We start from the raw sequence: 11,494 nt of genomic DNA on the forward strand, positions 1-11,494 counted from the left end.
TTGATGTCACTGTTTCCAAGAGAGGCCAGATGTCATAATCCAAAATAAAAAAGGAGCCTAGGAAATAAAAGCTCAGCAAGGTGAGGTAAGGTGGGAATACAGTCCAATCCTTCCACATTTGCACAAAAGCCAACTTCTGTCTAGAAATGGGCAAAATGTCACTGGCTGTTATCAGAGCATTCAGAAACTTCATGACCATTGAAATGTACAAAGTGGAGTCACAGAGGCACAGAGGGGAGACTGAGGCCCCCTAGATACCATCTGTCAAATATTGATGGAATTCAGAGAGGAAAACAAAACAGCAATTCACCAGCAGCAAGTGTACAAAGAAGGAAACCCAGCTTCGTCACATGAGCTCAGAAGTTTTGGCCAAAGGAGGAAACAGAATTTGGTGTAGTAAAGCCAGGCTCTGGACCAGGCCCTCAAAGCTTCACGAGATGTAAAAAGAAAAGGGCATTCTGACAAACATTCCTAACACTGTGCACTTGCAGAGAAGCAAACAGCCAGGACAAGTAACACTGGCGTCCTCACGAGTGCTGTTAGGGGCTGGGTTTGGAGCTTGCAATAAATGCAGCCAGACTGCCAGCCCATTTCATAGAGCTTCAGCCTGAGTTGAGAAAATGATCCAAAGCCTGAGATTCTGCTGTAGGACAAGGGACAACCCCAGCCAGACATGGAACACAGCTTTGGGTACAGGCCAGGTCACGTCCCCAGCGTAGGCAACAAGACCACACTCTCCCTGGCTCTTCTCCACCAATGGACTCTGAAAAAAATAATGGCAAGAAAGGCTGTGCCAGCTCAGCACTGAAACCCAGAGAAGGAGGAACAGGCTCCACTCAGGCTGTCAGAAGCAAAGCAGACCACTCGCTCTCTGAGTCAGGAATCAGGTCCTACAGCGAGTCTGCTCAGAGCTGCTCCTACTCAAGTTAAGTGAAGTAACCACACACACACACACACACACACACACACACACACACAGGCATGTGTGCATGCACACTTGCTGCACACACTACATCAATAAAGAAAGAAAAAAATGTCAGCAGTGATCATGGCGTGCAGAAACCAGATGAATTTATTTTAGGAAAAAGAAGCAAACAAATACAGTGAAGAGAAGATCATTTCCCAAAAAGCACACCATGCTGTAAAAAGAACTTAATAAGAACATAAATTCAATACTATAAGAGCTCCAAGCTAAGATAAACAACCAAATGATATGAACAAAGAAATTCCAGACCAGAGAAACAAACATAGAGTACAAATGCCATTTTAAATCCAATAAATACATTATAAACATCAAGCCACAGATGTACAAAAAGGCATCAGACTATCAAGCACTTGTGAATAAAATGGACTAAGGGTTTTAATCAAGTGGGATATACATGTGGGGAGAAAATATTTGGGGGCAGGAAAACTAAGACGCATGGTCTGGCTCCCTCAACAAAAGATGAAGAAAACACGTCCAAGGTACCCGGAAAAATGTCCTAGAGTAACAAAAGAAAGGAAATTTCAGACTGAAACATTCCAGAAAACCCACCCAAAGGTAAACCAAAAGAAAGGTCACAATACTAAAATGGTTAAGAGGACTGTGGCTAATGGGACAGAGTCCACAGAAATGTAAGAAGTATAAAACTGGCCATCAGCGAGATTTTTTATTTTTGATTTTCAGAAGACAGAAGAAAGTACTAGATGTAACCAACAGTTTGTTGATTTCGTGTAACTGCTTATCGTATCAGACACGTGTACATGGGTACAACAAGAGATACTACTCTTCCCACACTGATTCTCAGCCATTAACCAGTCCGAAGCTATCCTCTTGCAAAAAGCATCATTGAGAAGAGAAATGAAGAAGTTTTCTGGACAATTATGATAGCCATGGTAACGAATATTTGCAATGGCTTCTTAATCATAGCCTCGCTTGCCTTTGTGCCCATCCAGGGATGGAACAACTCTACCAAAGATGCCCTTTCAGAGGGGTTGGCACCAGCTGGAAATCTCCACTTTACTCCACAGTGCAAACTAAGAGATGTAGACCTGAACATCTTCAGTTTCCAACTGGTAAAGGGGAAAGTGGTATTTTGAGGGCTCCTTACCCATGGTGAACCTTTTTCTTACTTATGGAGATGTTGGGGGCCCATGCATTGGTGATGAGAGTGCATCCTGGGTGATACAATAGTTCCCTGCGGGAGCCTCGTGTGCGAGGCATCACCAACAGAGAAGCCTAATAATATTTATCTGTGACCCCATTACTGAATTATTACCTTCAGGAAGCTACTGACAATTTGATATTAGAGAAACAAATTTGCCTACAAACTTCTAAAATATTTCCTTTTGTTTTCTTATTCGATTTCTGGTATGATTTAGCTATAAACCCCTTCCTCTAGGTTTTACAGACTTGTCAGATTTAAACAAGAAATTTAATGTGATAATCTAAAAACCTAAACTGATGGAAAGGACCAGATATGCAACTCAATTAATAAGCACTCTTAGGATAGTGAAATTTGCTTCTGTGAGGCCACAAAGCAATTTAGATTTAACGGATGCATTCAACTCTTAGGGAAGTTCCTACTCAACTATTGATTATAAAATCTTCGTTATTAAACCATTTTGCCGTGAAGATTAAAGAGGCACAGGGAGAAGAGTAAACAGGAGCCGGTGCTGTGGCCTCAGAACAGTTGCCTCTGGACAGCTGTCCACATCCGGGTGGGATGCCATCAAAGCTGTGCGATGCCTCCCTGGTCACCTTCCTGTGTTCCCAGGGAGCAGAGTCCCAAGAGTCCACAGTCTCACCCACTGGAGAGATCGAGTCCAATATTGGAGGCTCTACAGTCTGGCTGCAGTGCGTGTGGGAAAGACTGCTATGCGTGGTTCCTTCCAGTGGGGCTTGAGGACAGTGCCCTGGTGTCTCTGGCTGCAGGTCATGACAGCTCCGCATCTCATCCGGTGATGGGCCACAGAGGGCTGAAAATACACTTCAGCCTTGCAGCCCTGAGTTCTACAGAGTGGATGGGCGGCAAACTGATTAGGCACGGTTGCTAGAGGCACAGACCCTCCAGCAAGTGCTTCACACAGGAGGAACCTGCATTGTGTGCCGGGCATGGATCTGCCTGCCATCCACTGTGAACGATGCTGGTGTCAACCCAGGTGGCCGTGCCTGGTGCCACTGTGTTGGCAGAACTTTATATAATTGCTATGTAATATGTCAAAGCAGATGATGCCGTCACTGGGCATTTTCCCAGAAATTCCTCATGAATGAGACCCATTCTCAAAGAGCATTTTAGCTTTTGTTATCATATCAGCTTTTCTGTATCAGGAAGATTCTAAATGATCAGAATATATACATTGAAGGTGGTAGAATGAACCAGCTGTAAGTAATGAAGTGATCCAGCTAGTACCAGAAGTAATCTGCCTGAGATTTTTTTTGTTAGCTTGCTTACTTTAGACTGGGTTACACTATGTAGTCTGGACTGGCCTTGAACTCACTATATAAACTTGGCTTTCCTCAAACTCATGGCGATCCTCCTGCCTCAGCCTCCCAAGGGCTGGGATTACAAGCATGCAGCACCACCCCACTTGTAGACAAGATTTTTATTGTGCTATCAGAATTGCAATTGTGAAAACCAGAATGTTTGCTGTAAACCGCTTTAGCAATTTTAGAACAGTAACCTACTGATATTTCTCATAATTTGTATTATCGTAGCTATTTATTAATTAGCCCTAGATTTCAGAGCTTTTTAAAATAATATTTTAAGAATTCAGACTAGAATCATTCATAGGAAAATGGATGCACATTGAGGCCATATTCTTAAATAAAATAAATGGAACACACATGTAAATACCAAATAGTTTCTCTGGTGTGAAAAACTAAAAGTGTAAATAAGATCCAAATTGTATAACTGATACTGTAAAATAGGAAGAAAAGGGTTAAAGGTGTAGGGGAAGTGGGAAGGGTAGGGGAAAGGAAATAAGGGAAAAGAAAAAATATGAGAACAGGAAAAAATGGAAACATTGTCTTTGTAAATAAGGAAGAGTAGAGGGGTGAAGGCAGGGCAGGCTATGGGGAAAAAGTGAGAACCTGATAAGTCGTGTAAAGGTACAAGATACTAATGATAAATGTAACTGTACTGTGTACTTAAAAAGTACCAATAAACTCAATGAGGAAAAAAAAAAGAATTCTGGAAGAACCAGACCATATCCCAAGCTCTCAATGAATCTACACCTAACACTGAACTTACCTATTTTTCTAAAATTTCATTTCTCCAACACAGTTTTACTGCTCTGTTTATTAACAGTTTATCATGGTATTGGACTCATATCAACCTTACATTCAGTTTGCACAGCTTAACAATTTCAGTACTGGCTGCCTTGGCATAAAACCTGCCAAATACTTAAGCTGGTATGCAGTTCATTGTTCTATTGCCTGGTGTTAGGTTGGCAGTGTCGTGAGCCAACCCATTTCTTCAGTGGAATGCTAAGAAGTCTCACCCAGTCTAATATGTGTTCTTAAAGGCATCAGAACCCCATACTTGTCTGAGTTCTTACCATAAATCTCTGTGATAAAGAGTTTGACCTTTGCATATGATAGCTTTCAGGATAATAGAAAATAAAATAATTAACTCTTTGCAACTAACAAGGATTTAACTGGTTATGAGTAAAGATCTGATAAGAGTTCATTACAATTCAATTAACAATGAAATTTTGTTATTTCTTCAAGACTTAGTATTTTAATAACTAAAACTATGACTGAGAGCAGTATACCTACATTATTAGATTTCTAAGAAATTCGTGCAATTTTTGTAACACATATTAGTAGCATACTCAACAAACACATGCTCAGTTTAACCTAAAGAAGGTTAAGCATTACTTATTATTCTTATCATTTTATAATGTTTCTCAGGCAATTTAATATATCAAATAATCCTAATTAGTTTCACTGCTCTCTTTTTTATAAAGAAAAGGAATAGGCCTACGTGGAACCAATACTTCAAGAAAATCTTATCAAAACTTCTTACATTAAAATTCTTTTTGGAAGTTATTTAAATTTTCAAAAAGTTCAAAATACTTGATTAAAATAGTATCACAGGTCACTATGAAACAACTGTCACTCATTTAGCCAGAATGACAATTAAAACACTGTAAATTCAAATACAGAAAGTGATAGTTGTAGATAAACAAATAAAAACCACTTGGCTATTTTAACAAAGAGAGCTCAATTTTTAAGTCGTCAAAGACCAAATAGAGGCAGAAGGAAGCACAGGAAATTATCTTCATAAACAGATGTTTGTGTACAAGATTGATTAGCTAAAATAGAAAAGAGAAGTTTCCTCAATTCCCCATTCATAGCAGAAAAGTACTTCAAAAGAAACTATTCTCTGAATATAAAGAGGCAAGTTCTAGGTTCTCATCAGTGTACTTTTGATGCGAGTACTCGTTTTAGGAATATTTATAATTTCCTTCTAATCTTATCTTGACCACATGTAAAAATCGCTTTCCCAAGACTCTTCTTCCATCCACCTGTTATACTTTCATATCCATTCAGTTTTGTTCCGTGCTTTTCCTTGTTCTCTTTTCAGAACCCCCAGTCATTCTAGTTTGAGACAAAAATTACCTCGCATCTCCCCTTACAAACAGAACACGTTCTCCCACCTTACGGTTCTCCTTCCCAGCAATACATTGTGTCTTCCTTGCATACTTAGAGATGCAGCTGTTTCCCTTGTGATTTCTACTTTTTAGTTTTATGTGTTAATGAGAATAATTAACCCTTAGTGACCTAATTATCAGTGAACAATAGGAAGCCAGAAATGAACTGTCTGTCACACCACTAAAGTGTAGACTGGTAAATCTGTGAATCATGATGTATATCTTTCTTTCTCGTGGTACAATCTGTCAGCATGGCACACGGCATGATTTCTAACAGTCTCTTAATGATGAGAGACAGGATTTTAGTTCTGTCCTCCAAGGATAAATTGTTGGTGCAGATTTCCCTTAGCACAAATTCCCTCAGATTTCTCTTCTTCATGAAAAATAATGGTGAAACATTTTTGTATAAGGAAAGATATATTTCATGTAGAATTTTGACCTTATTTCATATATGATTTTAATCATTAGCAATGTTGCTAGTATTAGTTATGAAAATAAGACATTAAACAGCTATTGTCTTATGTTATTCTTCTTTATGAAAATTTTTATAATATGGAGATAACCTGAGTTTATTTTAATGATAAACCTAGCTAGGGAAAGTTGCATAAATATGTTACATTTATTCATCTGCTTTATACAAACTGACATTATTTAGCTTTTTTTTCTTGGATAATAATTAGCCCAAAATACATTAACTTGAAACATATTCTTGGTTAATGTCTGCCGTTCTAAGAGTTTAGGGAAAAAAATAAAATAAGAGTTAGGGAATCCTTAATTTATATAACCACTTTTCCCTAAGTCAGTTATAGAGTTCTTCACCAATTTTATTTTGGTAATACTGAGAGGTTAAAAAAATACCACACACAGAAAGTAAACAGACAGATATATATATGAATACATAAATAAGAATAGATCATATAGCTTTCATTTTAAAATTTTAGCCATAATCTGGGTAAAATAGTGCAGTTTCCTGTGATTCGTGGAAGATTCGTGGCTGAGCTGGTTTTCTGCCCAGTGGAGCAAGATTCCTGGCCCAGAGAGCCAAAGCTTTTGCCTAATATTTGTGGAAGAAATTATGAATATTTTGTGCCTTCTGTAAGGAATCTTTTAAAAACCCAATCTTTTGTACATTTAATCATCTAAAAGTCTCAGTGCACCAACTAAAGACTGCCTTCCATTGCTTTTTGGAGCAAATATTTGTTTCTTTTCTAATCCATCTCACAAGTGAAGAACTCTAAGTTAAAACTTCCCTGTCATGGCTACTCTAAATGCAAACTGACTTTAGTAAGCTTAATCCATTTCTCCAAAAATATATGAGTTTGGGTCCATAATGTTTATACATAAAATTAAGAGTCAAACGAAGCTGTACTCGATGGAAACTACCTGAGACCTCTACCCAGTCCTGGTCCAGTTATTCATCCCATCAAATTCTGAAGCCTGTCCATTAGAATAATTGCTCAAATACAGTGGGCAAGTTCGACACGGAAATGTGTGGCCTGAGAGGAGCTCGCCTGCCCCCTTCCAGTTGCTAAGGGAGCACAGTGGACCCAGTGGGCCTGGGAGGGACTTTCCCCTGGGCCTTTGATGCTCCCGGCATTGCTGGTGGCCCCTTCCCGTCTGTTGGCACCAGACTGCTAGATGAAAAGCCTCAAACAAACTCCGTTTCGCAAATTTCTTAGACAAAGAACCACTCGGGAATGAGGCAGCACCTGACCAGGGCAGGCTGAGCCGCTCTGAGCTGTGCAGACAGCACAGTGTTAGGTCCTGCACGGGGAAACTGGGGAGATCAGCGACTGGAGACAGCGAGGCATCTTTCTTCGTGGGTCGGCCTGATGTGAGCGGTGGCTGCCTGAGGTCGGCGGAAACCTAGCTGCTAGGGAACTGTAACCCTTGTGATTGGCTGAAAGTCAGCTGTCTGTTATGCTCCTACGTTAAATTTCATTTTTTAAAAAATATCAAATTATGCTTCTGCTTATTATGCAGGAATTCAAACTACGGAGACAGACTTGGACTTAGAGCATCCGACTTACTTCGCTTACTGCTGCCCAGCTAGCATTTATGATATGATCACATTTTATAAAATAATAACCATGGTTTAATGAGCTTATGACTCAGCTGACACACAGAACAGAAGATGGAATGTCTGGAGAAGTATTTACCTAAAAGTGATGGGGATTATTTCGAGATTATGTTCGGCGAGGGTGATATTTTCTTCCCTTCTTCGCTGCTTTCTGTTTTGCTTAAATTTTTAATGTACCATTATTGCATCACCCGTGAAATGGTAGCTCTGAAACTGGGAAAGGGTTGAGGGCCATGCTGGCGACAAGAGCCTCACCAGAAGATGTTTGACTGTTTCACAGTCTCCTTGGCTGAGCCGCTGTGAAACTAAACTATTTTATCCTAAAGAATAACAAACTGTTAGCCAGCTAAAAATAATGGGTTTAGAAAGAGAATTGGACAACAGAAATGCCTAAATATGTTTTAAATCCAGAAAAGCACTTGGGAAAAGCATTGTTGAAAGTCAAAGGACAGTAATAAAATCTTGCATTTTTGAGTGCTTTTCATCTTCAGAGTTCTCTTCATAGAATGCATAATTATTTTTTCACTGAATACCCTGAAGATACTAGGAACAATCATGGTTTTTATTACTGGGAAGGAGAAACAATTACAAAAATCATGTCTGAGTCTCTCTAAGTTTATGGATGATTGCTTTTTATTGCTTTCTTTTAAAAACCTCACACTTTGAAACACTAAAGTACCCTTTATTTTTATATAAATGCTGCCTAACCAATGAATTTATATTTTAAGCTAAATGTCTGCTAGCCTCCTGGGACTCATTGTTTCATTTGTAAAATATATTATGAGTTCAAACATCTACTTAGAGGTATGAAAAGCTAAACCAGGAAAGTCTCCAACCCAGCTCAACCCCTCTCATTTTACAGATGAGAAAATGGAAGTTTGGAGATGTTGAGGTGTAAGATTAGCCAGAATTTGTTCAGCAAGTGACAGAACTTGAGTTCAAACTTTCTGCTTCTCTTGGGACATTGCCCTTTATGTAACACAGTAATATTTCCCTTGAGTTCGGCTTTCTTTTTTAAATGTTATGAGGAAGCTACACCAGATCACCTTGGGGGTCACCCTAAAGAAATATTTGAACAAAAAATTCTCTTAAAATTCCTATATATCCTATTTATGTGTAAATAACTTTATGAATAAAATATTTGAATTACTACACATGTGAAAATACTCTGAATATTTGATTCTCACCAAAAGCTAATGATGATAGGTTCAAGACCATCACATTTGGGGGCGATAATTTCCATTCCTTTTTGTTGTCTTCAATTATGATTGTTTTACTTACTGTTATTGTAACGCAGTGAAGTAATATTTCCTAAAAATATTATTAGTGCTGATTTCCAGCATCTTTATTTAGAAAATTAATATGAAGCCATATGTTTCCTTGTTTAGGTAGCAGAAATTGCCAGTCAAAATATAAGTAGTTCAGTGAATCTTCTGAGCAGCTTCGGTTTCTAAAACAAAGGTGACTGTCCAGCTGAGAAATGAAGGAATTTTGCTCACGAGTGTACGTACGGTGTATCATATTCAGTGATGACGGTCGTCCCAGCTAATCTCATCATCCTGCGTGGATAAAGAGGCTCCTGCAGAGGTCATTGGTGGTGCCATTCTCCTCAGTGGGTTACTCCACTGCTGCTCACAGCCCAGGGTGCCACCTAGGTGCGGTCCAGCTGGAGGAGGAGGTCACTGGTGGCAGCTGGTGGAGGTTCTGTCTCTCCCTGGTGCTCTCACCTGGAGCTCTGCTTCCTGAACTGTCATGAAGTGAGCAGCTCTGCTCCACCACGCCCTTCTTCCTTGATGCGCCCGCCTCAGAGCCAGCTCACCGTGGACTGAAACCGTGGGAACTGCGAGCCAAAGTAACCTCTCCTCTGTTAAGTCGGGCCTGTCATGTGTTTTTTCCCAGCAACAGGGAAGCTGAAGGATCCAATAGTCCACATAGTTGCAACAGAAACAATATTTCCACCTATTTGAGTTTCATCTTTTTTTGGTACCGGAGACCAAACTCGGGTCCTTGTGCTTGTGAGGCAGATGGTGGAACCGCTGAGCTAAATCCCCAGCCCTTGAGTTTCAACTTTATGAAGCTATCATCATTTCTTGAACACATTTTAAGGTTCATTTGTGTCATATTTTACATCACTCTGCATTGCCTGGTAATTTTTTAATGTTCTTTTCACATCCTTTGTTCTTTATATCGGAAATGAGTCGCTCAAGCTTACAATCTTTTGTTCATTTGAATTTAACAGCTAACACACTGCTCTTAGACACAGTGAGAGATAAAAGTGAATACAATATTGACCTCATCACTAAGGATTGAAATGGTGGTTTTAAAAATATCCACTTTATGTAGACCTAACTAAAGTATGAACTTCAACATGAAAAGTGCTGCTACCCAAGTATAAACAGGAGGCACTGGAGGTCAGCAAAGAGGCAGCACCCACTTGGGATTGCCCGGACCCATGTTGATCACTCAAGAGATGGTACTGGTTGGTTGGTTTGCTTTTCATCTTACTTTTCCCTAAAGTATCAGCAACAGGTCCACAACGTACACCAAATATTCAGCAATAGAAAACATTAGCAATGAAAAAAACCTATAGTTACCTGCCTGGCTCTCCTTTATTATCAAGGGAAAATTAATTGCAATCAATTAAATATATCCCCTACTATTTAATGTTGAAAATATAGATTAAGCCTTCAAAACTGTACTACGGATCTGTGTTTCTCTGTTTCTCTTTCCACTTTAGTGCCATAAGTGGCCCCGTAGTTCAAACCAGGATTATACTCTTAGCTTTGCGGCCTGAATCAAGAATATTATCTTCAACTCCTGCAAAGATGTACCGTGAAAGACCCAAGACACACACAAGCCTACATTTGTCATAAAAATTATAGCACTACTCCAAAGTTTTTTCATGCCAAAAAACAAGAATACTGTCAAAAACAATGTGTGTGTATTTTAACGTTTGTACGTTATTTCCTAACATGATACCATTCCACTGGAAAAGGCAAGAGCTTCAGAATTCGGTGTAATTGTGATACCATCTTACCCAGTTATTTGTTGCCTTAGAACAGTGTTTGCTCTTTAGCCATGGGGACAATAAGCAAAAATGGAAAAGGAAAGTGTCTTTTCAGGACTGTTTCACTGAACTGCCAGTTAATCTAATCGAACTGTCTGGAGTGAGAGAATTTCTGATTAAGTAGTTAATCATCTTTTCCAAAATCTTGAAGAACTTTGTACTCCTCTGCTCTTGGCATGACGAAACACTGCACTCTGTTAGCTTTGGCTGGAATGCTTGACAAAGAGTAGAAATGAAGCTGGAAGAATCAAAAGCCTCTCCACTCACACACCCTAGACTTGATTGTCCTAAGCTTTACAGACACATCTTCTGATGCACTTGGTCTTGAAAATAAATGTCAACATCAGATCTTATGCGTTAGAGAAAATGGTGAAGATTCAATGAAGATGAATACACCACACATCAAAATTTGTAGACAGCAGCTGAAGAGAAAAAACAAAATTTCAAATCAATAATATAAATGTCTATATAAAGAAACCAGATAAAAGCAGCAAAAACAAACCTAAGAAAAATCAATATAGAGGAAACAATAAATAGCAGAGAAAAATCAATGAAGCAGAAAACTAAAAAGCTGAAAAAGTTCAATGAAATAAAAGATTGTTTGAAAAGTTTACTAAAACTGACAAATTTACTAGACTGAATTAGACAAAAAAGAGAGAGAAGATTAACCTGTCCAATGCCAGAAATGAAAGGGGGTGGCACTCATACTA

General features: G+C 39.0%; 1 long non-coding RNA gene across 1 annotated transcript in view; it reads right to left on the reverse strand.

Annotated features, from left to right (window-relative positions):
• Window positions 1-8,583: 8,583 nt before the first annotated feature.
• The window catches only part of LOC104872100, a 25,557-nt gene continuing 22,646 nt past the window's right edge, over window positions 8,584-11,494 (reverse strand). The window contains exon 4 of the long non-coding RNA XR_783056.3: window positions 8,584-11,206. This is a non-coding gene — a long non-coding RNA (uncharacterized LOC104872100). The remainder of the gene's footprint in view (window positions 11,207-11,494) is intronic.

Source organism: Fukomys damarensis, unplaced genomic scaffold (assembly GCF_012274545.1).
Source record: "Fukomys damarensis isolate Sample0158 unplaced genomic scaffold, DMR_v1.0_HiC HiC_scaffold_14, whole genome shotgun sequence".
NCBI lineage: Eukaryota > Metazoa > Chordata > Mammalia > Rodentia > Bathyergidae > Fukomys > Fukomys damarensis.